The 25961-nt window shown below is 43.4% G+C and overlaps 1 protein-coding gene across 11 annotated transcripts in view; it reads left to right on the top strand.

Annotated features, from left to right (window-relative positions):
- The window catches only part of SEZ6L (seizure related 6 homolog like), a 215550-nt gene that overhangs the window by 76015 nt on the left and 113574 nt on the right, over nucleotides 1-25961 (top strand). The gene's annotated exons all lie outside the window — the stretch shown is intronic.

Here is a 25961-nt window from a genome sequence, read left to right as displayed (position 1 = left end):
ATATAGCTTTTGGGCTTTCAGACTCCCATCTTATCTTAAGAGAGCCTCTTTGCCTCATGCCGCAGGCTGGAGTAACTCTCCATTAACGTCACAGGCTTAATGGCACATGAGTCTGGGCACCAGGGACACCAGGAGGACAAGCTAGGCTCCCTTAAGGTTTATTTAAAGTGAGATGCTGTGATTAACTGTGGTTAAGGGACTCGGTGCACATTGAGGAAAGCCACCGTATCTCACAGGCTCTTGGAAAACTGACTTATTCGGTGGGTGGGCAGGTGTTAGGGGAGGTGGATGCAGATGCCGCTATAGGTGTCTTCAGAGTTCAAAGACAGGGTGTCACTTGACCAAATCAAATAGCTCTCAGTGAAGCTGGCGTTCAGACTTGCTGCCCAGGCAGGTTACTGAAATCATGGAGCCCCAATTCCCCATTTCTGTCTCAGTGCACGGGGTTGTATGCCATGCCCAGCACAGAGGCTGACTTCACACAGTAGGCACTCAATAAATGCTTCCTAACACTACCTCGGGGTTGCTTCCTGAGATGCTCCTTCACTGATATCCTCCAGGCCATGGGGCCAGTCTCATTCTGTATGAGGCAAACTGCCCTGGGCTCAAGCCCCTCCCCAGCTGGGTGATCTTGGACAAACCTCTCTGAGTCTCGGCTTCGTTATTTGGAAAATCAGGATAGTGATAGTAAGTCCAGCTGAAGCTCGTGGCTTGCCGGCTTGTTAGTGAGGGTCATGTGTGATGATAGGGCTGAAAGTGCTTGAGAAACTGGAAAAGTGGTTTAAGAACCACAACTATTGATACCTGTGGAACTGGAGAGAGGAAAAAGAAAAATAAAAACAATATAAGAGAGAACAATGATTACTATTCTGAACTTCTTCGGTGGGTGGGCAGGTGTTGGGGGTGGGGGTGGATGCAGATGCGTCTATATATGGTTTCTCCTTGGAAGAGGAGATGCTAGGGCCTCAGATTAACCTGAAACTTACCTGAACTTAACACAGCACTGGGCACATAGTTGTTCTTGATGAAGATTTGAAAAATGAATTCTTTTATTTATCTAAAAAAATGTTGGTAAAGTGTCTTCTCTTGCCAGGCAGTGGTCCAGATGGCAGGAATTCAGCAGGAAACACAATCCCAGTCCTCCTGGAGTTGGTTAGTGCCCTAGGGCCATCATGAAAAAGTGACACAAACCAAGCAGCTTAAAACAACGGATATGTATTTTCTCACTCTTCTAGAGGCCAGGAGTCTGAAACCCAGGTGTCAGCAAGGTTAGTTCCTTCTGGAGATTCTGAGGGTGAACCTGCTCTGTGTCTTTGTTTCTGGTGTTTGCCTTGCAATCCTTGGTATTCTCTGCTTATAGATGCATCACTCTGCCTCTGTCTCACATGACCTTCTCTTTGTCTCTGTGGCCAAATTTCCCTCCTCTTATAAGGATGCCAGTCATTGGATCAGGGCCCACTGTAATTCTGAATGATCTCATCTTAACTTGATTATATCTGCAATGACTCAATTTCCAAAAAGGTCACATTCACAGGCACGGGGGTTAGGATTTGAACATATATCTTTGAGGGAGACAATTTGACCCACCACAAGAATATCAAGGTTGAACAAATATCCGTTGAATTTATCAGAGGGTGCCATGGAGAAAGTGAAGCAGGGGTAAGGAGGATTTCAGATAATGGATAAGCAGGAAAAGCCTCTGTGAGAAGACTGCACTGAGCAGAGAGAGCTGAGTGAATAGGACATGAGCCATGCAAATAACTGGTGCACAGCATTCTGACAGAGCATGTGCAAAGGCCTTGAGGCAGGACCACACTGGGGATGTTCAGGAAACAGCAAAAAGTCCAGGGTGCTGGATCAGAGTAAGTGAGGGAAGGGTGGAGATGGAGGAGAACAATCATTTTAGAGACTGAGGATGTCTTAAAGAGACAGGAAGCCACTGGAGGGTTTCCAGCGATGTTGTTGTGGTCGCTCACAACACTAGCTGATACCTCTAGCTGATACGTGGAGAACAGATTATAAAGAGGCCAAGGATGACAGTAGGGCAACTAAAAGAAGAGGAGGAAGAGAGAGCCCTAAGTTCATCAAAGCACTTGGTCTGGTAGTTTGATTTAATCCATTAAGGCCCTGCAGAAGAAAAATGAGGAGGGAGGCCTGGCATGGTGGCTCATGCCGGTAATGCCAGCACTTTGGGAGGCTGAGCTGGATGGATCACTTGAGCTCAGGAGTTTGAGACCAGCCTGGGCAACGTTGTGAAACCCTGTGTCTACCGAAAATACAAAAATTAGCCGGGTGTGGTGGCACACACCTATAGTCCCAGCTACTTAGGAGGCTGAAGCAGGAGGATCGCTTGAAGCTGGGAGGTTGAGGCTACAGTGAGCTGAGATCACATCACTGCACTCAAGCCTGGGTGACAAGGTGAGAACTTATCTCAAAAAAAAAAAGAAAGAGAGAGAGAGAGAGAGAAAAAGAAAGAAAGAAAGAAAGAAAGAAAGAAAGAAAGAAAGAAAGAAAGAAAGAAAGAAAGAAAGAAAGAAAGAAAGAAAGAAAGAAAGAAAGAAAGAAAGAAAGAAAGAAAGAGAAAGAAGAGAAGAGAAAAGAAAAACAAGCAGGGTGACCCATCACCCAAGTTGCATGTGCATTGAAGAAGCTGTGAACATTGCAATAAAATGAGATCAGTTGAGAAGCCCTAAAATCATGGAAAATCACCATGCCCTTTGATATGAATGACTTAAAAACTTATTTGCTTCCATTTGTTTCTTGAGCACCATTTGGCGTTAAGTCCTAGCCACTGGGGAGAGGGATGGCACAGGAATGAGGAATACAGAGTTTCTACATTCAAAGGGCCTCCCAAGGAGAGAGAAAGGTGCTCTGTGGACACACAGCTCAGCCACAGGGAGCTCTAGAACAGAGAGATATTTGTTTTAAATAGTGTATCTAGGAAGTCTCACTGGAGGAAGTGGCATCTGCATTGAGCTTTCAAGGATAGGTAGAATTTGGCAGGAGTTGAGGTGTGCACCTACCTGGTCTTGGAGGAGGCGTCTTGAGGAAGGATGTCAAACTCCAATTTGTCTCTCAGGAAACTGAAGCAAAGGCTATGTTGAGGGTAGGAAAGGTTGGCACTTTTTATTCCTCCCTTCTCTTCTGTTTTTTTCCCCCTTTCCAAGTGCCTACTATGCACCAGGAGCTATACTAGGCACCAGCGAAGCCACAATGAACAAGGCTGTTGGGATCCCTCTGGGAACCCATGGACTGATGGGATTTCAGTGTAGCTGAGTTGGAGAAGAGAGGCAGAGAGGGAGACTTAAATAGCAGAACAGGGGATCTGTGTTTGCTCCTTCAGCAATGGGTAGCCACGGAGGGTTTTGAGCAGGGAAATGACATGATCTGAACTGGACAAGTAATAATTATTTGGCCAGCACGCAAGGATGGGTTTGAAGGGGACCAGGGGCAAGGAAGCCAGCTCACATCAAAAGATAACCCTTAAGTTCACCTGCCTTTGTTGGGGCGCTCTGGTTTCCCCTGCCCCTTTGTGGTTGGGAGGTGGGGGATGGAGCATCACGGGAGGGAGAACAGGCTGCAGGTCTGAGAAGGGATGAAGGGTTTCCATGGCAACCTTTTGCTTGCCTGTAGCCAAGGTAGCTATGCAAATTCCCCAGGCACCATTCCTGTGGACCCTGAAGCCAGCATCCCCAGCTGCTGAGAGCCTGACTTTAGAAAAACTGGGATGCAGTAAAATTGAACAAGAGAGACAAGACACAAAGACGTTTGGCTGGAACAGGGGTGCAGGCTCCCAGGCAGCCCTTGAACTCCCTTGAACCTGTTCTGCAGGCTCCTTCTCCCTCCTCCAGGGAGGGACTCTCCCAAGCCCACCCTTCCCCATTTGGCATGCGTTTTACACCATGGGGACTTGGGCCATCTGGAAAATGGGCTGACCCTGATGGTGGTGCCTCCTTTTAGTTTTTGTGATGACTTGCAATATTGTTTGCCAAGCTTCCTACACAATGCCAGGGTGAGGGTAAGCAGGTCAAAATGCTCGCAGTTATTGTTATCTGGCATTGCGATTAAAGAATGCTGGCTCTTAGAACACCAGGTCCTCCTCTGAGACTGGCCACTGTGGTGTGTGACCTTGATAGAGTCACTTCTTTTCTCTTTAATCTTCTTGTCCTTATGTGTCAGATGGGAATGCTGGCTCTACAGTCTCTTTATTTTCATTTTATTGTTGTTGCTGCTGCTCTTGTCACTATTATTATTAGCATTGCTGTTTTATCATTGCTATTATTGTAACACCTAGGCTGCTGCTACCTGCTACAAAGGACAAAGATGATGACCCCCATAAATACTCCACATAGTTAGAATGTGAAACTATACGCCAAAGCAGACAATGCAAAAATGTGCTTTTAAGAAATTGCTACAAGAGTTCATAAAAATGAAATGGTGTGTTCTACACATATCAAGACAGGATTGCTTGTGGGAGTTGAAACTTATTAGGTGAGGTAGTCCTTAGACATTCACTTGTCCTAGTCTTAATAATTGACCAAATCGCCTCTCCCTGAGTTCTCTCACTGGGTCTGGGTTCCATGTTCATTTCCATTCTAGGTGATCCTAAATTCAACTGAGAATCCTGAGTTCAGACCATTGTAAGACACAGACTCTCCTGCTGCAGAAAGACACCTTCTGGGCCGGGCATGGTGGCTCACGCCTGTAATCGCAGCACTTTGGGAGGCCAAGGTGGGCAGATCACGAGGTCAGGAGATCGAGACCATCCTGGCTAACAGGGTGAAACCCCATCTCTACTAAAAATACAAAAAAAATTAGTTGGGTGCAGTGGCGGGCGCCTGTAGTCCCAGCTACTAGGGAGGCTGAGGTGGGAGAATGGCGTGAACCGGGGAGGTGGAGGTTGCAGTGAGCCGAGAACGCACCACTGCACTCCAACCTGGGCGACCAAGCAAGAAAAAAAAGAAAAAAAAAAAAAAAAAGAAGGAAAGACACCTTCTGTTACCCACTACAGATTTAGTCCACATTGTGTTACTAACCCTAACCCTAACCCAATCTGAGTATTTGAAAATGTGATGGACCCTCACATTTGTTGAAAGGAAGAAAAGAAAGAAAGAAATAGAAGGAAGAGAATGGGGCATACTGCTTTCTAATTCCAAGACCCTCTAGTCATTTATCTAGAGAAGAAGGTAGAAGCAGACCCTCTCATATTTGTCTCAGTGGAAAAGTCATTTTCTCTCCTCTAACTCCAGATTTTCTGTCTTCTTTTTTTACTCACCAATGCCCAAAGGAAAAAAAAAAAAAAAGTATTTCCAAGTACGAAAGTACAAAGTTTCAAAACCGCTACTGCTCCTCCTTGCAATTGAGTCAATTAATCCCACAACATTTCTCCTGGGTGGTTGCCGTTAATTGAATTAAATGACATAATATTTGTTGAGTACGTAGCACTGCGCCTGGAAATGTTTATTGCATAGAATTGAATCTGTAACGGGTAGAGACGATTAGCATTGTTGTTGCTGCTCTTAATTAGAGTTATTAATAACCCCCTTCATTAGCACAGTACTTTGGAACTTCCAACCCATCTTCTAATGCATTTCCTTATGGCACCGTCCGGGTCTCAATGTTTCCGGCAGATAAATGGGGGTGACAATTTGAACTATGCGAAATTCTTGAGAGGTCATTCTCACAGTGCCGGGTGCGAACGTGCTTTGCAGACTCTAGAAGGCTTTGCAAATATCAAGGGTGTGCCATTTTATTATTGTCTGAATTGAGAGGTAGAGATAGACTCTGTTATATGAATAGGAAGACCCCAGACCCTCACCTCATGATATGAAATGACTGCCTGGCCGTGTTCTTTTTGCCCACACTTGGCACACTTAAGATTCAAGTAAACAAAGGACATTTGTAGGGCAGATAGGTCCTAATGATGTTATGAAGAAAATCGCTTAAAAAAAAGGCATGGACTTGGGCTTCACAGAATCTGGGATCGACACTGAGCTCTGCTGCTTCTTCAGGCAAGTCATTCCTCCTTTGTACAGCGTTGAACAGTGTCCCCACCCTCCCCAAATTCATGTCTACCGAAAAGCTCAGGATGTAACCTTATTTGGAAATAAGGTCTTTGCAGATGTAATTAGTCAGATGGGGTCATATTGGATTGGGGTGGGCCTTAAGTCCAATGACTGGTGTCTTCCTAAGAAGGTCATGGGAAGATGCAGAGAGACACACTCAGAGAAGAATGCCATGTGATGATGGGGGCAGATATGAGAGTGATGCAACTGCAAGCCGAGGAACACCAAGGATTGCCAGGGGCTGCCACTACTGAAAGACACAAGGAAGGAGTCTTCCCTGGAGCCTACAGAAAAGGCATGGCCCTGCTGACGCTGTGACCTTGGACTTCTAGCCTCCAGGACCATGAGAGAATCCATTGCTGTTATTCTAAACCAACTAGATGGTGGTAATTTGTTGTGGCAGCTCTCAGAAACTAATATATCCTTTCTAGGCTTTGGGATTTTATAAAATGGTGATGATGTAGCAGAAATCTCACATCCCACTAGACAGATTCTGCAAGATGATCCATGCAAAGCAGGCACTTAAGTGGTCTCCAGATGATCACACATTGACACCATCATCATTAGAATCCACGCTGACCTGGGCTGTCCCATTGATGTCCCTGCCTGCCCTCAGCCTCCAGAGAGTGTCCAGGTAGTCAGCTGACTCTAAGTGATACAGTTCTGTCTGTACCTCCATCATAGAGAGCCAGGCTGGACAAAGAGTTCAGGGTGCATTTGGAGGACTGCAGGGCAGGGACAAGGAAAAGCTGCAATACCTGGACAAGTCCCTGATGACAGCCCAGCATCAGAACCCACTGTGTGCCAGGTACTGTATAGAAGTCACACCAAATATTCAGAATGCTTCCAGTGTCGACATCATCGTACTGTCTCCTTAAGTCACAATGTCTTCATCTGTAGAATGTGAGTGGTGACATTCCTACCTCATTGTAATCAGATTAAGGAAACATAATGACTTGTACATAATGTACACTTATGTACACTCTGCATGTGCCAGAAGCTACTTCAGGGCCTGTAAAGACTGAAGGGGAGCTGGAGAAAGTCAGGCATCTTGGGTTTGTGTGTTTGGGGTGGTGGGAGGAGGCCTGGAGTTCGTTTTTTATTCAAATCCCATCTTGTTTGCTTAGGGCTGCTAGGGGGATCCTTGGTAAGGCAGCAAAGTGCCTGCACAGAATCAGTGCCCCCTGAAAAGGGGATGTCATTATGGAAACTGCTCAGTGGTATTTGTGAAATGGAGGTGTCTCACCCCAGGGCCAGGTAGACTGACAGTCCCTGAGCCAGGGTGGACATCTATCTCCCAACACACATTCAAGTCTTGCCTGATAGAGCAAAGGAGTGGTCCTGTGTGTGGCCACACATCCCCCTGGAAGTAAGTGGGGGTGTCCGGCCCACTCCCTCCTCCTCCCCATGCATCTCCCTGGATGCCTTTTGAGTTCTGAGATCACCCCCACCCTACCCCTATTTAAACTCACTGGGGCAACATAACTCCAAGGGTGGTCTGTGAACAGCAGCAGCAGCAGCACCTGGGAGCTAGTTAGAAATGCAGACTCTTGGATCCCATCCCAGACCTACCCAGTCAGAGTCTACATTTTAACAAGGTCCCCAGGTGTCTTGTGTGCACACTCAAATTTAAGAAGCTGGACTAGAGAATGAAAAAAGGAAAGGATTGGGCTAAGAAAAGGGTAACCTAACCCTAGAAAGGAAGTAATTTAGTTTTTCAGTGATTTATGCACTTATTTTTGGTTCTCTATCTGAAGTTCAGACTCTACCCAAGATCCTTGTAAAACCTCTTTGCAGAATCTTTCCCCACCTCAGATATTTGATGGCATACAGATGAAGTTCTCAAAATTGACAAAGAAACATACGTGTGTGTGTATATATACACACACACACACATATACATAAATATATGTATATACATACATATATACATATATATACACAAATATATATACACACACATATATAGTTATTTCAACTTTTATTTTAGATTCATGGGGTACATGTGCAGGTTTGTTACATGGGTATATTACATGATGCTGAGGTTTGGAGTATGAATGATCGCATCACCCAAGTACTGAGCATATTACCCAATCTTTAGGTTTTCAGTCTTGTCCCCCTCCCTCACTCCTCCCTCTAGTAGCCCAAGTGTCTATTGTGACCATCTTGATGTACATATGTATCTAATGTTTAGCTTCCACTTATAAGTGAGAACATGCACTATTTGACTTTCTGTTCCTGAGTTAACTCACTTAGGATAACAGGAAAATGGCACCCTGCTGCATCTACGTTGCTGCTAGGGACATGATTTTGTTCTTTGTTTATGGCTGCATAGTATTTCACAGTGTATATGTACCACATTTGTTTTATCCAATCCATGATTGATGGGCACCTAGGTGGATTCCATGTCTTCGCTATGGTGAATAGTGCTGTAATGGACATGCAAGCGCATGCGTCGTTTTAGTAGAATGACTTATTTTCTTTTGGATATATGCCCAGTAACCTAACCAGATTGCTAGGTCAAATGGTAGTTCTGCTTTAAGTTCAACAAAGAGTAATATTAATAATGGTAGCAAACAGTCTTTGGGTCCTACCTCTGGGCCAGGCATTGGGAAAAAGAGTTGAGAGTGAATTATTTCATTTAATCCTCACATCTCCCTAGAGGGGTGGGTATCATTATTCTCCTCCATTTTATAAATTTGAAATCCAAAATGATGTGGCTGGCCCAGAATCACAGTGTAAGTAAATTACACATCTGGCTTTGAACGAGGTCTTCCTGCTCCTAGGCCTCTCTTTGACCACCAGGATACCCCTTCTTATGCAGCAGAAGGGCATCACCAGCGTAGTTTTGGCTCCAGTTCTCCACTCCTGCGTAAAATGTGTCTGTTGCCCTGCCTCTGGCATCCTTTATTGTTGGTGGTACTGCTGCTGCTGCTGATGATATTTAGTTGGTTTTTTTGACTGTCCCTAGACCCTTATTTAGGCTGTTCCTTTTACCCCCCATTTGCAATGTCCTTTCTCAACTTTTTCACCTGTTTGCATTAAAAGTCCTAGAAGAAAATACATCAGGGCTCTTGACTTCACTTTTTAAACCCACAGTGCTAAACTCATTGCTTGTACATGATAGATGCCCAGAAAATGCTTGTTGGAGTTAGTTTATTTATTTAGTTCAATTATTATTTGGTTCTTTATCATTAGTACATTATTATTTAGTTGAACTATTTAGTTAAATTTAGTTTACTGTATACATTCTCAATGAGGACAATATTGCCCCCAAAGGGACAAAAATTGGTGCTTAAGTTCCTGTGCATGTATAAAACACAGATCTCCTATAGTATGTAAATAAGTATACAGTATATCTGCAGTATTAAATTTTCATGCAAAAATCATCTTAAAAGGCTCCTGGGATGGGTGATAATGAGGAAAAAAGATTTTATAAGCATGAGTTTATAATATAATTCATTCAAAGCTTTAATCTTAAAAATCTGGACCACAAAACATAAATAGACAGAATGCATAATTAAATAACTCACCAAGGATGAAACACAAGTGGAAAACTCATGGGAAATGTTCATCCTTCGTAGAGGTCAAGTAAATGCACCTGAAACTACCCTTGAGGGACCACATTACACCAACTAAATTAGCTTAGAATGTTTAAACCAATAACACTTGGTGTTGGCAAGGTTATTAGAACATTGGTAAGCTCAGGTGCTTTGCAATTTGAAAGACCCCTTAGGAAAGCAACATGGCAAATCTGTTCAGCTAGAGCGGTAAAATTGTTCATGCCTTTTGACCAAAGGATTTCATTCCAGGAAATTTCTGCTTGAAGATGGATTCAACTGTAGCAAAAGTTGTATACACAAAGATGCTCATTATAGCTAGCACTGAAAAAAAAGAAAGGAAGAGGAGAAGTGAGGAGGGAAAGGGACAGAAGAAGGAGAAGGGAAGCAGGAAAGGAGACAAGGAGGGAGGAAAGGAAAAATGTCAAAGAGAATGAACACATGTAGGCCAGCTGCAGTGGCTCGAGCCTGCAATCCCAGTACTTTGGGAGGCCACAGCGGGAGGATTACTTGAACCCAGGAATTTGAGGCTGCAGTGAGCTATGATTGTGACACTGCACTCCAGCCGGGGTGAAAAAGTGAGATCCTGTCTTTAAAAATAAATAAATAGCACATGTAAAACACCCAACAGAGTGCTGAGCATTTGTTGAGTCCTCTACAGACAGTACTATCACCATTAATTCTTCTTCTCTACTAGCAGTGAGACCAGAGGAATTGAGCATCTGTCCTACTGGAGGGTGAGTGTCAGGGGTCTTAATGAGGAGGGTCTAGAATACAACCCCAGCAAGCTAAGCTAAGTGGACAGCTACCAAGACAGTGGATAGGGGGATATCCTACACAGCTCTCTTTGTTAAGGAGTGGGTGTCTCCAGGCATGAATTTGAGGGCTGTTTCCTGTCCTCGGAATTCTATCACCTGGTCCTAGCTCATTGTTGATGAGCAAGTCATTGTTTCCAGTTTCCTTGGATAAAGGAGCCTCCAGTGGAGCCAGCCTGGGATACATTGTGAAGAACAGTTCTAAAGAATACTTTAGAATTCCCTCTTTTTAAAACCACTTTATTGAGGTGTAACAGGCATACCAAAATGTGTAGGTATTTGTTACATGCAATTTGATGGATTTGGAGATGAGTACACACCCATAAAAACACCAATGCAAGACTCCAATGCCTATTTTTCCATAACCATAGGATATGAAGGCATCTTAAGACTTATCCATCTAAGGCCCAGACATCTGCATTTATAAACTTGCCCTTTGCTTCCCTTGGGAGCCTGGTTAATGCTTGAAGGAGGCCTGGGATAACCCCCCACAGTTTTCCAATCTGGGTGGCCTTGACAGAGAAGGAGAATCCCCTCTGCTGTGTAAATGTTAGACAATTTGAGATTTCAAAGTGGTGTCTCCAAACAAAGAAGATGGCTAACAGAAGCCTCCCTTGCCCACTACATGGAAGAGAAAGACTTTCTGTGGGGTTTGTGAGCCTGAATCAAAATGCCAGCACTTGAGGCCACCCCGAGAAATCCTTCATGACTCCTGAGGATAATTTTTACCAAGATAGAGGGAATTAGGCCTGTTCGTATCTCTACTAGGAAATCTCAGAACTCATCCCAGCTCACAGTTGCTGGGAAAAGAGTCTTGGAGCTGTCATCTCCATGTCTACTTTCTCCAGCAGAGCAAAAGCATCCCTAGAGGCAGAAGGAGGGGGTAACATGCAGCAGTTGTCTATTTGACCTCGCAGTGTTGAGCACCTGCTCAGGGAAGGCTTGGTGCTAGTCACTAGGAATCCAATAAAAGTGAAATAAATAGGGCCCCTGCCTTCGTGGAGCAGACAGCCACGTGGGGCAGACAAGCAGACATCAGCCCATTTAAAATCATTGTAAATTTACATCTGTGAGATCTTTGGTGTTGGAAGAGCACTTGAGTGAGGTTTAGGCTGCCCTGGGAGATCAAGGGAGTGACGGTTAAGCTGAAGTTCAAAGGAAGATTAGGAAGGAAGGTGGGGAAGAGGAAGGGAGTTCTATGTATGAAGACCTGTTGCCTTATTCATCCTTCTCCTGCCCTCTCTGCTCACAAAAGGAGAAATGAGCAAAGATAAAAATGGGAAGGAGCATGAGCAAATAGTTGGAGAGGTAAGCCCAAATTTCAATAAGAGACTAGGTAGGAATGAAAGGCAGATAAGCTAGAGGGGTATTCAGGGATGCCAGGGACGTGTGCGTGAAAGAATAAATAACAAAGGAATATGGGGACAAGGAGATAAGCTAATAAATGAACAAAGGAAGTGGATAAGAGGCCACCTGAGTGAGGAGGAAACCACCACATGAATGAAAAGCAAGATTCCTCCATTCCAGTATTTCCCCATAGCCAAAATGGTCAAAGGTCTCTTTTCAAATGCACACAGAATGTAGAAAACATAGAAGAGACCCATGGCTTGCTCTGTGCCACAGTACAGAAGTTCTCGACCTTGTCTGAAACATTGGAATCACCTGGAGAGCTTTAAAGGACACAGATGCCTCAGTGCCACCCCAGAGGCTGATGCAGTGCACTGAGGTGTTGCCCAGGCATAAGGATTGATAAAAGCTCTCCAGGTGACTCTCGTGGACTTCCAGGACTGGGAACCACTGCCATAAGACACTGGTTTCATAGCCTGGTTCCTGAACCAGCAGCATCAGCATCACCTGGGACCTTGTTAAAAATACAAAATCTCAGACCCTTCCACAGACCTACTGGGTCAGAAACTTGGGGGGCGGGGCCTGGCATTTGTGCTTTAACAAGCCCTCCCTGGGGTTCTGATGCTCACTCAGACCTGACATCTACTGCCGTGGAGGGAGTTTGTCATCTGCTGAGATTCCTTCAAGAGGAAACATGCTCCTGTTGCAGCAGAGAACGTTCAGGTTAGATTCAAAGCAGGAGCAAGTGTAGACTCCTGAGCATGATCATCAGAGCCACCATGGTCTGCGCCAGTGGTTTTCAACAGGGGCGGGGAGCAATTTTGCTCTCCAAGGGACATATGAAAATATCTGGAGATGTTTTTGATGGTCACGACTGAGGTGGGGTGGGGTTACTGCTGGCATCTAGAGAGTAGAGATTAGAGATGCTATTAAACATCCTACAATGCACATGACAGTCTCCTATCATAAAGAATGATCCAGCCCAAATTTCAATTGTATTGAGGTTAAGTAACCCCAATCTAGGTAAATGCACCTAAGCAAGCTCTAGTCTTTGAAAAGAAGCACCCAATGCAAAATACTTTTATCTTGATCTCATTCCTATAAGCTTATGGATGATGGATCTGGGGAAAAAACCTACAAAATCCCATTTAACTTCTCATTTTACAGGAGAGGAAACAAGCCGGAGAAATGAAATTATTTTCTAGCATCTCACAACACTCCTAATTCCTGTCTATTAATTTCCTCCATAAATATTTATTGAAAACTTGCTAAGTGCAAGGTACTGTGTTGATAAGAAGAATGTAATGGCAGACCGGATGGACGATTCCTGCCGTCAGGGAGCTCCCAGTAATCAAAGGCATCAGTAAAATTGTAAGGATTTCTTAATTTAAGGTGGCAGGAGAAGGCTCTTCTGAGGAGGTGACATTTACACTGAGGTCTGAGGACTAAAGAAGGACAGCCATGAAGAGAGAGAACAGGTCATACAGAGGCTGTCCTATCCCCATTATGAGAGAACAGGTAATACAGAGGCTATCCTATCCCCATTACTCCAGGCTGTAAGGAGAACCTGGCTTTTCCCTGCAGCCAGGTGTCTGTCACTCACTCAGTGATCTGGAGGGAGTTGCGGGAGCTTGGAGGAGAACAGGCATTTAACTCCAGACAGCATTCAGAGTCTTATAGAAACCCCAGGGAGTTTATCACATCTAAGACCCTGATAGCATCTGTATTCGAAATGAAAATCTGACCAGACTGCTCATGAAAGATTAGCTTTAATTCTTTCAGAAGTATAAATGGCTTATACCAACTCTGGTCCACTTTATCTGCGTGCTCCTGCCAGCCAGCCGCCCTTTCCCTCTATCAAGATGGCCACGAGAGGACTCCGGAATGAGTCTGTCATCTCCGATTCATTCTAACTAAACAGTCTTTTGTGAGCATCCACTCTGCCCAGATGTGGGTGGAGAGCTATGGAGGAGAGACCAGAAGAGAAGGTACAGCCTCTACCTTTGAAATACACAAAGACGCATAGAAGAGTAAGTTTCTTACATATCCATTCATTCAACAGGTGCTCCCCGAGTTTCAACCCCACATCAGGCACCGCACCAGGCACTGAGGATGAAGAAAGGAAAGACGCTGCTCATAGTCATGTAGCGTGTGTCAGACATGGGAATGGTTACAGGACAGTGTAAGAAGTGGGCAGGGAGTCATCACCCCAGCTGCAGAATCCAAAGGGGCTTCCTGGAGGAGGCAATGCCTGAATTGAGAGTTGAAGACAAGCTAGCAATTAACCAGATGCAAAAGAAAGGGCAAAAGCACCAGCATGAACCAAGGACAGAGAAAACAGTACATTTGATGATAATTAAAGTGGCACCATGTGGAGACCTCCTGTGTGAATTATCCCATTAACCTACTATATTATTTTCTGTGTTTAAATGAGGAAATTTGGGTACAATGAGATTACATACCACTAGCAAATTGCAGTATTTATTGCAGTCTGACTGTTGGGTCTGTATTTCTAATCACTATGCTATATATCATATCTATCTAAAAAAATGATACATAATTCTCTGTAACTGAATTATAAAGGATCTGGGGTAAGAAGGGGAGTGAAGGAGTTGAGGCTGCAAGTGCAGACCTGGATAGACTTGAAGGGCCTTTTACACAATGTTTGAAAAAGTCAGACCTATTCTGAGGGAGGAAATCTGAACAATTTGAAGCTGGGGAATAATATGGTCCTATTTGAATTTTAGAAAAATCATCATGGAAGGAGGATCTTTTGGAGGGAAAGATTGGAGTCAGGGCAGCTAGTGAAGAGACCGTTGTAATCATCTAAGGAAGAGATGATATTAGTTTGGGCCAGTGGACATGGCCCAATGGAGGTAAAGGAAATGATTAAGTTTAAAAACGAACAAAACTTTGGGATTGACTGGATAAAGAGGGAGCAGAAATGTGAGATTTTCAGATTTCTGACTTGCGCTAGGGCTACCACAATAGCTGAAATGAGAAGAAAAATATTTTTCATCCCAAATGAGAGAAAGAAAAGAGCTTTGGGGCAAGGTTGGGGTGAGAAGGTGAGGATGAAATGGTCAGCACCAAGAGAGGCAGGATAATAATTGTTGATATCTCTCTATCCTTGGCAATTTTGGAAAGAATTGAGGCAAAAATAGTCCATGTACCTACAGTAATGATTTCAAAATAGAGTTTAGCCTTCAAGGGCAATCCGAGGAGGAGAGAAAGGTGAGGAACCCATGTAATTGCAGCTGGAAGGCTACTCTGCTCCAACTAGTTTTCCTTTTCAACTCAGCCTACCAAGAAAAAGCAAAAGCACAAATTCAACAAGATCGGTAAGAGGCAAAAACTGAGTACAAATATTGAAACAGCAGGAAAGATCGTGGGAGAATAAAGGGGTCAGGAGGGCAAACAGGAGACTCAACTTGGAGAGATACCCCGAGGTTTCTTAACACAGGTGTCGGAGCTCGTAAGGGCATGATCTGCTGAGGTCGCCATCCACCACATGAATAGCTCAAGTATTTAAAGGAGGCACCCATGCGGGGTGCTGTCCGCTGTGCTGAAATGCCATTGTGTTCTGGGCTGCTTGCAGGGCCACCTTCTAATCCTGGAATGTCAATCATATCTGTCACACCTCCCAAAGCTCATAATTTCTCCTAATTTATTGATAAAAAACTTGTGATTTACGTGCTATTAAAGAAAAAAATTGAACCACGATTTAGGTGTGACTATGTAGGGATCTAATTTTATGAACATTTGATTATGTTTCCACCAATTACAAATTGATTTTCCCTCTGGGAACTTCAGTGGGGAAATCATTACAACTCCGCCCTCCCATATCGTGATTTGGCATGCTTAAGGTTATTATTAACCTAATAGAGGAATAAATTCTACACAATGCAAAGATAAACGTCAGTTTAAGGCATGCATTTGAATACATCCAACATTTACTTTTTAAAATTTCTATTATTTCCATAGGTTTTGGGGGGGAACAGGTGGTATTTGGTTACATGAGTAAGTTCTTCAGTGGCGATTTGTGAGATTTTGGTGCACTCATCACCTGAACAGTATACACTGAATGCAATTTGTACTCTTTTATCCCTCACCCCCTCCCACTATTTCCCCCGAGTCCCTGAAGTCTATAGTATCGTTCTTATGCCTTTTCATCCTCATAGCTTAGCTCCCACTTATGAGTAAGAACATATGATGCTTGGTTTTCCATTTTTGAGTTACTATGCTTAGAATAATAGTCTTCCGTTCCATCCAGGTTGCTGTGATGCCATTAATTTGTTCCTTTTTGTGGCTGAGTAATATTCTATCATATATACATACGACAATTTTGGAAAGAATTGAGGCAATTCTTTTTGAAAGAATTGATATTATATATTATATATCTATGATATATATAATTGATAGTGTATATGTATTTTATATATATATATATATATATATATCTCACAATTCCTTTGTCTGCTCATTGATTGATGGGCACTTGAGGTGGTTTCCTATTTTTGCAACAGCGAATTGTGCTGCTATAAACATGTGTGTGCAAGTATCTTTTTCGTATAATGACTTCTTTTCCTCTGGGTAGATACTCAGTAGTGGGATTGCTGGATCAAATTGTAGTTCTAGTTTTAGTTCTTTAAGGAATCTCTACACTGTCATCCGTAGTGGTTGTACTAGTTTACATTCCCACCAGCAATGTAGAGGTGTCCCCTTTTCACTGCATCCATGCCAACATCTATTATATTTTGATTTTTTTATTATGGCCATTCTTGCAGGAGTAAGGTGGTATTGCACTGTGGTTTTGACTTGCATATCCCTGATCATTAGTGATGTTGAGCATTTTTTCATATGTTTGTTGGCCATTTGTATATCTTCTTTGGAGAATTATCTATTCATATTTTTAGCCCACTTCTTGATGGGATTGTTTGTTTTTTTCTTGCTAATTTATTTAAGTTCATTGCAGATTCTGGATATTAGTCCTTTGTTGGATGTATAGATTGTGAAGGTTTTCTCTGACTCTGTGGGTTATCTCTTTACTCTGCTGACTGTTCCTTTTATTGAGCAGAAGCTCTTTAGTCTAATTAAGTCCCACCTATTTATCTTTGGTTTTGTTGCATTTGCTTTTGGGTTCTTGGTCATGAAGTCTTTGCCTAAGCCAATGTCTAGAAGGGTTATCCGATGTATCTTATAGAAGTTTTATAGTTTCAAGTCTTAGATTTAAGTCCTTGATCAATCTTGAGTTGATTTTTGTATAAGATAAGATTTGAGGATCCAGTTTCATTCTCCTACATGTGGCTTGCCAATTATCCCAGCACCATTTGTTGTGTAGGGTGTCCCTTCCCCACTTTATATTTTTGTTTGCTTCAACAAACATTTATTGACCACTTACTATACTGCATGGATTCAGGAAACAGAGGATACAGAGATGAATTATAGTCCCTAACCTTGTGAAATTTACAATCTAATGAGGAAGACAAACAATGAACAAGGAGTTACAGGAGAAATGTTTGTTACACAGAAGAGACAAGCAGTGTGTACCTACTAAGCATAAAGAACAGGTGCTATAAGAAGACAAAATTGACCAACAAGAGGTCTCTCCTTTGAAAGAATAGAGTTGGGAGGGTAGATAAGCATGAAAAAAATGGGGATAAAATAATAAAAAGCGTGGTTCAGACAAAATGGATGCGGGTATTTCAGAAAAGTCAGATTGGACTGAGGTGATTGGAGGTACCTTTAAGGAGGAGGTGGGATTGGTCAAGGAGGAGCAACAGAGGAGACCAGTGGATTTCAGCTGAGTGATCAACCAGAAGTGAGGAAGAGTTAGCCTACACGACTGGGAATCACAGGGAAATAAGGGATTTGTTTGACCCAGCCCTAGAGGGTCTTGAAAGCTTAGTCAAACCATTTGGGTTTTCTCTTGTTTCCATGGTAGCAAGTAAGTTCTATCAGATAAAAGAATTCTGGAAATAATCTGGTGGCCAGAGGTATAATGGAAATCTATCTATCTATCTATCTATCTATCTATCTATCTATCTATAGTTAATATATTGATATATAAAAAAATATATATTTATATTGATATATAAAGATACATACATCTTTTATATATTGATATATTTTATCTATTTATGTATCTATCTATCATCTATCTCTTTTAAAAAGATATACATGACCCTTCTTGTGAGAAGAAGAACATGTATGGTAGGTGTGAAACTCAACTGCAGCAGATCTCCTCATGTAAATCTGCAGAAATCTTTGAGAGGAAAAAGGGAAAGATATTAATCCAGATGTGATTAGGAACCAGGATGTAACACACAAACTTATTCATTCATTCTTTTATCCAAGTATTTAGTACATAGCCTTTTCTATGTGCCCATATTGCAGCTGCCGGCGCTAGTTTTGTAAACCCAGATACCATTCCCACTCTCAGACTTCTTTCCTAGTGTGAAAGACAGATGTAAGTGTTACCAGCACAGGGAGCTTGTAATGGGTGACAGAACTAGTCTAGAAAGCCAGGGAGGTGATGCTTAAGCAGAGAACCTGAAATCCAGGTAAGAAAGACTAGCCAGAGGGGAAAAGGAGGACCAGCACGTGCATAGGTTGATGGGGGAACTTCTGAAAGCCCAGAACATGGAGCTCAAATTCTTTATCAAGGGAAATCTTGGTCCCTAAAGGGAGACCAACATGAATTCACTAGACTTTCAAAAGGAATCACAACGATGAGGAAATGGTTTGAGCACAGGACTGAGAAATTTGACTTCTTTTCAATTCACAAAATCACTAAGCTCCTATTTTGAGCAGCTACATCCATTTTTCCTTCTTCCCATGGTCTTGCCCTGCTATATTGACTACCATTCAGTCTCAGAATTAATGTCATTTCCACAAAGAAGCCCCCATGAGCACCTAGCCCTGGTTCCCCTAAATTCCTATGGAAAGGACTCTTGGTATCACCCAGCACTTTCATGCTTCCCATGGTCTACCGGGTGCCACATACCACATTAGGTCTTCCCCTGGATTCATTTCCACAACTGTTTCCCCCAGGAGGGGGAAGTTATTACCTGCAGACTTTACAGTCCTGCATTTCAAATCCAATACCACTGCTTACTGTGTAACATGGGGGCAAGTATGCTTACTTCTCTGGGCCTTCTTGTCCTCATCTGTAAAACAAGCCTGGCAGAAGTAGCCCCCTCCCATCAGGGTGCGTGTGAAGGCTAACGGAGATATGCAAGTGCACTTAGCACTATGTCTGCTTGTTCATGTCTCCGTATCCCTGGTTGAGACATCAAGACTCAGATAAGTAAAATAAAGCATCCAAGATCACTTCGTGTGTAAGTGGAAGATGCTGGATTTGAATGAAAAGTTCTGTGATTCCAAAACCCACATTCTTTCCATCCTGCCATAATGCCTTTGTTGACATCCTTTTATCTTCTCAAATCACACATTTAAGGAATACAGACCGTATGTTCAGCTCTGCACAAATGTTGTCCCACTTCCCAACAATCATCTGAGATAGACAGTTTCCCTTTTAGGCAGTGACCTGTAGGGCAAATCTGATCTTCCGCAAGCTGGTCCTTACTCGGCATTTACAGTTCGGGAAAGTCTCCACTCCACCTGGTTGCTCAGGCAGAAGCCTGGGCATCCTCCTTGATCTCCTCCTTCTGTTAGCCTTCTCCCCTCTCTAGTTAACTCAATCCCAACACCTCTTGACTCTAAACCTCTATTTTAAATCTTGTTCACCTTTTAGTCCCCACAGCTAACCATGCCTCATCATCTCTCACCTGAACTGATCTTTTTGCTTCCACTTTTAATGCCTCTCGAAGCTCCAACCAGAAAGTAGAGTGGTCTTTGCAATTCTAGTGATGTCCCCTCTATCTCATGTGTGAAACCACACCCCCACCCCCATTGCTTTTGAGGAGCGTCTAAACCCTGCAACATGGACAGCTAAGATTATCTTTGGCCATCTCTCAGATGAAGGATTCCAGTCACAAAACTTGGTGTTAGCAACACAAAGAGTAAACTCAGGGTCACTCCAATTCTGGATTCTTGGCAGATTCTGAGGCTGTATTTGCTAGGGCAAGTACTGCATGGGGGAATATGAATATTTGCTAACTATGAGGGTTCTGAGGCTGACAACAAAGCACAAGTTTTGTCAGGGCTCTTTCTGGTAGGAGGCATAGGGAGCAGGCAAAGCTTGTGAGGCTTCGACTTGGGCCCCTGGGCTTGTGTGCTGATCTTGTCATTTTGCAGCTGTGTGACCTTGGGCAAATCACTTAAACTCTCTGAGCTTCAGTTCTATTTCCTATGCAAATACACATGAGGAAGATGGATGAAACAAGCTGTATGACTTCCAGGATTTAATGCCAAATTGGGTCATTAGCTAGAACCCATGAAATTATCAAAATTTGACCTTTTTAAAGTTTATCTATTAAAATACATGGTAATATCGTATGTTTATACTTCTCTAAAGGGACAGATATTTGCCAGGGATCGGCAAACTTTTTCTCTAAAGGGTCAAATAGTAAATATTTTAGGCTTTGATGGTTATTTAGTCTCTGGGGCGTCTATTCAACTCTGCATGAAAGCATCCTTACACAATACATAAAAAGGAAAATCAGGACCATGTTCCAATGAAACTTAAATTTACAAAAACAGGAGGAAAGTCAAATTTGGCCAATGGGCTGTAGTTTGCCAACTCCTGCTTTAAACCCATGGATTTTCTGTTATCACAAGAAGGGGAAATGATTGGGACATGAAGTTTGGAGTTTTTATGGAGCTTCTGCAAGTGCCTAGCAAGCAGCAAATATGAGTTTATTTCCTCCCTTCCTTGTATCTTCTTCCAAGAAAAGCAACTTAGAGACAATAACATGGGGATATTCTGCAGGTTATAGTGCATTCATGTTGCACTAGATGTGTTTTAGGGGTGGAGGAAGTTTATAGGCAGGACCACCTATCTCTGATCTCTCCCCCTTTTAGCCCCCACTCTTAATGACATTTCGAACAGTACAGCAAGATCCTATATTCCCCAGTTTCTGGAAGCTCCTCCCTATGGCTGGGCATCATGAAAACTTATCCTGGGAGGAGGTAATGATGTCATAGCTGGGGCAAGTTTCCTTACACCACACTGTGCACCTCTCTTGTCAACCCGAATTGCCTTAGCTTATGCTCTGTCCTCTTCTGGTAACCCGGAAAAGTCCTCTGAGCCTGATAGGAATTCAGATCTGCCTTGTGTGAACAGAACCTCCCTCACACAAGTTCTGAGCTGAGAAAAAAAATGAATGCTTCCATCAAATTAGGCCAAGTAATACCCGTCTACTCTAGGGGGAAATTATTTAAATAGCATCAAAATCAATTTCCATGCCATTAAATATTCTGGTCTGTGTTTTAATTGAGACGATTACATATTCCCCAAAAAGAGAAGAGCTATTTGAAGAATCGTGTCTTTTCTCTCTTCCTCTCACTGGAACTGACAAGGAAAGCACCTCAGAGAGCTGCAGACCGCCTGTTAGCCTGCCTTCATTCCTATCCATCTTCTTTAGAGCTAACCTGGTTTATTATTTTTCTTTAAGAAATAAAAATGGAGCTCTAAGAGGCACCCAGGGCACTGGGAACTCTGAGTTCTTCAAATAGAATAAACCAGGTCATTCTCTCTTCTCCGTCTTAAGGGCTCGGGTTTGTGGTTGGTGGCAAGAGGCAGACACGCCTTTGATGTCCTAGGAGCAGGTGGGGAGATGAGGGTCATTCCCAACCTCTGCTACTCCCAGGCCTTCTTCCTATTCAGTAAATATTTCGGATGCATCTTCCATGGTCCAAGAACTCACTCTGGCTCCCTGGAGGAGCTCCCAGTCTGCTGGGGGGATGTTCCTGAAAACAAGTCATTATAATGCAACATATAAGGCTCTCCACCTGACCAATGCCTCGCTGCCATCATGGACATGAGCTGTATGCAGCCTATCAAGCTAGTCAAGGCCACCAAGGTGCTGGGCAGGACCAGCTCACAAGGACAGTGCACACGGGTGTGTGTGGAATTTATGGGAGTCAGAGCAAGAGGCTCGGAGGCTGTGCTGTGCTCGACTGCTGGGTCCTTGATGGCAGGGTTGACCGCTTGGCCCACAGAGATGATCTGTGACTATTACATGAAGCATTTGTGTTGTGTGTTTAAAAAAATAAAAATAAAAAGCAATATATTAGGAGCAAGAATACAAACCAAGGCCCCAGTAAGTGTCCCCATAGCTCTCATCTTGGTTGCAGCTCATTATCTTTGCCTTGCTTTATTCAAGTCTGACTTTCTTTCTAGACTTAGGGCAGAGACCAGGTCAGTTCTGTTTCCACTGTGTTCCCAGTACCTATAAAGTGGCAGGCAGAGTAGAGGCTCAATCAGAATTAAATGCATAAAGCAACAAGTGAATGAATGAATGCAAGGTGAAAGCAACAAATGAATGAATGCAAGATGCTGCTGGAATAGAGGGGGAGAAGCACCTATTTCTATCAAAGGGATCTAAAGAAGGCTTTGCAAAGAAATGATGTTAGAGCTGAGATGAGTAGAGGCTCATCCTCACCAGATGGCCAATTAGAGGGAAGGTATTTTAAGCAGAGGAAATCGTGTGTACAGAGTCATAGTAATATAATTAAACCAAGAGCTAACATTTATTATTTACTATGTTCTCGGCTCTTTACTTGCATCTGCTCATTTAATTCTCACAACTACCATATGAGGTGGTGCTCTCATACCCATTTCACAGGTGAGGAGATTGAGGTCACAATGGTTAACTCTTTAAGCTCACACTGCTAGGAAATGGCAAAAAAAATGTGCCTCAGTGGCTTTACTAATCCTGTGATGCCAAGCTTGGCTGTAACCGCCAAGTTTTCCTGCCTGCCCTTCCAAAACGTGAGTTTTCAAAACACGGAAAGTATCCAGGGGTTTGATATGGCTGTGAAATGAGTGCTGGAAAGTAGGACATGAGGCTGGTGACATAGCCAAGGACCTTTTTATAGAGAGCTTTGAACGCTAAGCTAAAGATTTTGTAGTTCCATTTATAGGTCAATATTTCCCAAACTGGAATTCTGCAAAACACTATTTTACAAGATGTAAATAAGTGAGCTCTGGGTAAAGGGGACGTGGGGAAATTCATTATGCAAATTATTTGGGAAACACAGCTTCAACCAAGCTAAACACATTTTCTTTTTGCTGCAGGACTTGTCAGAGCCTCTACCATGAAAGTAGGCATTTTAATTATGCAAGAGGCAGAAAAAGCACTTCAAACTTAACTTTTGAGGCATATTTCTCAATAGCCCATAGAATAGTGAATTTGGGGATTGCTGGCATAGATAATGGAGATCCATGGAGGGGATTTAAGGATTTGAGGTCAGATGAGAGAGCTCACCAGGACTGCAGGGAAGGTGACTGAAATTAAGAGGCAGGAGTTAGAGGGTTTGCTGAATTCAAGACCCTCCCAGTCAGGATGTGCCAAAGACCAACAGGAAGAGGAAGTCTGGCTGCATCTGGCCCATTGGCATCAAAGAGAGGCTTCTACTCACAGTGGACCCAGTGGGGAAGAAACTGAGTTCATACACATGGCACTATCCAAACAAAGCCGTGTTGCCTCTCTATAGAACAATGGGCTGGCTTTTCAGGGCAATTTAATGACTGTGGCAAATCGCCCAGGCCATCAATTAAATTCCAATCCAATTTCCTTCCAATGCATTCTCTGCCTCGGGAGTTTCCTTTTTAATGTGGAACAAATCTGGCTGATGAGGTGGGAAGACGGATTGGCCAACATGCACAATGACTTTGTCCTCCACCTGGGCCAGCCTCTCAGATCTTGTCTCTCTTTCTGAAGTCGGTCACCCGGTATGAACAGAAAATTAGATGGAATTAGATCATAGAACATTTTTAAAGTGCTAAGAGGCATCTTGTTTTGCCTAGCCCCTCCACCCCTGCTTTACCTAACAGGAAACTGAGGTTCAGCAAGGAGGGGCAACATGACCAAGGTCATGCAACTGTTAAATTAGCTTCCTAAACTGGTCTCCTGGTTTGACTCTTTCTCCAGTCCAGTACACTCCCTCTTCTGTAGCCAGGGGATCTAGCATCTTAATCTGATCATAAGATCCCTTAAGCCAAAAATTCCCTGGAGACGTCTCAATGAACTCAGAATAAATTCCGATGGGATGGAGCAGAGGGCGCATAGGCCAGGGTCTCTCCACCGCGGCACAACTGACATTCGGGATGCATAATTCTTTGCTGTGGGAAAGGTGCCTGTCCCGTGCATTGTAGGATGTTTAGCAACATCCTTGGCCTCCACCCACTATACACCAGTAGCACCACTGCCCTAGTTGTGACAACTAAAACTTTCTCCCGACATTGCCAAATGTCCTCTGGAGGACAAAATTATCCTCAGTTGAGAACCAGTGGCCTATGGAAATTTTCAGAAAGCAAGATGTGTCTGAAGAAGGGTTAGGGAATAAATACTGCCTGGTTTATTTACCCAATGTGAGGGCTTTTGCCCAGCCCTTTAGCCTCTCTGAACCTCAATTCTTTTATCTGTAAAGTGAGAAGGATAATTTCTCCCCTGCAAAGTTTTTGCTCTAGGATCAAACAGGACAATGGATGTGACTCTGCACTTGACATGAAAAAGTGCTTAAAATGTCACATGATTAACTATGATGCTGTTCAATGCTGTGCTGGTGGAATGGCATGGTTAGGGGGTATTATGGGATGTAATTTTCCCCATGTCCAGAACTCCTGAAGGCAGTGGTTCTTAAATGTTAACAGGCTTGAGACTCATCTAGAGTCCTTGGTAAGAGTGCAAACACCTTGCTCCCACCTACATCAGTGGGTCAGAATGAAGCCTAGAAATCTGCCTTTTAAAAATCAGCCCCGGAGATACTGCTGCACGTGGTCTTTTACTCATGTAGGAGAAAGCTCCCTCAGAGCTTGAACTAGCAGAACCCACTGCTCTCTGGCAGGGGCTCAGGAACTTGAATGGATGCATAAACCTAGAGCAGGAGTGGGAGAAGGTATTGCTAACACCCCCCAGGTCAAGATTGCAACCCTAACCTGGTTGTTTGCTGATCTGAGCATTCATTGCATTTTCTGTGTCCCTTTGGAAACTTGAGGTTAATCCCAATCTTCGACACACCAGCTCCCGTCCTTGCCTTTATTTTTCATTTGCTGTTTATGCAGCGTGACTGCCTCCCAAACATATTTTGCTGCTAACATCTCCCAGTCTCTGATCAAAAAATGTGGTAAAACATCATCTTGTCATGAGGCTAATAAAGCATGTTATCCTGCCTGTCACAGAAGCTGCCTTACAGATGCTGTTTGCTATCTGCCAGGGCCCGGCATTAATCTCCCTTCCACTCGGTTACAAGGCACAGAGTCTACCGTGGGAAGATCAATATTGTATTATCTCGACCACCAGTGTTGTTCCAGCTATGGCCAATGAGTTGTCATTCTCGTGTTACAAGTCGAGTGCACAAAGGAAAAGGACCAGAAAAGAGAGGGAAGAGAAGCCATCCCAGAAGGGGACAAGAAAGACAGTGTCAGGGAAAAGACCCCGGAGAAAGACTCAGAGGAGCAAGGACATGAGAAGTGGTTAAGGACACTTGCCCCGGCCTTGGACAGACCCAGGGACACTGCTAAGCCTGCCTTCAGAAGCTTCATGAAGACAATTTCATTTTTCTGAACCTCAGTTTTCATATCTATAAAATGGACCCCCCCAAAAATAGAACCTGGCACAGAAGGATTGAATAAGACGATGTGTGGTAGAATGTTCAGCCCAGTTAATGCACACAGGGAGAGCTCAGTGATTACTATGGAGATATTATTGTTGTTGTTCTTGTTGTTATCTTTATTTCTTCCTGAGTAACACTGGACAAGTCACCTTTCCTCCCTGGGCCTCAATTTCTCCAACTCTAGAATAAGAATTCCTTTGCATCTATGAAACAAAAACAAAACACGAAACAGGAGGCTTAACTTGAAATAGAATTATCAGAGATTTGGGAAACAGAGATGTTGGTGCTGACAATTGTGAGGGGTGTGTGTGCGTGTGTGTATATGTGAGTGTGTCCGAGAGTGAAGCACTCCTGGAGGAAGAAACAGCATAGATATGATGGACAAAAAATAAGAAGCAAACGTATGGAATAGGAGCTATAGACATCTTCAG

This window comes from Papio anubis, chromosome 16 (assembly GCF_008728515.1).
Source record: "Papio anubis isolate 15944 chromosome 16, Panubis1.0, whole genome shotgun sequence".
In the NCBI taxonomy this organism is placed as follows: Eukaryota; Metazoa; Chordata; class Mammalia; order Primates; family Cercopithecidae; genus Papio; species Papio anubis.
This window is presented reverse-complemented; position numbering and strand designations above follow the sequence as displayed.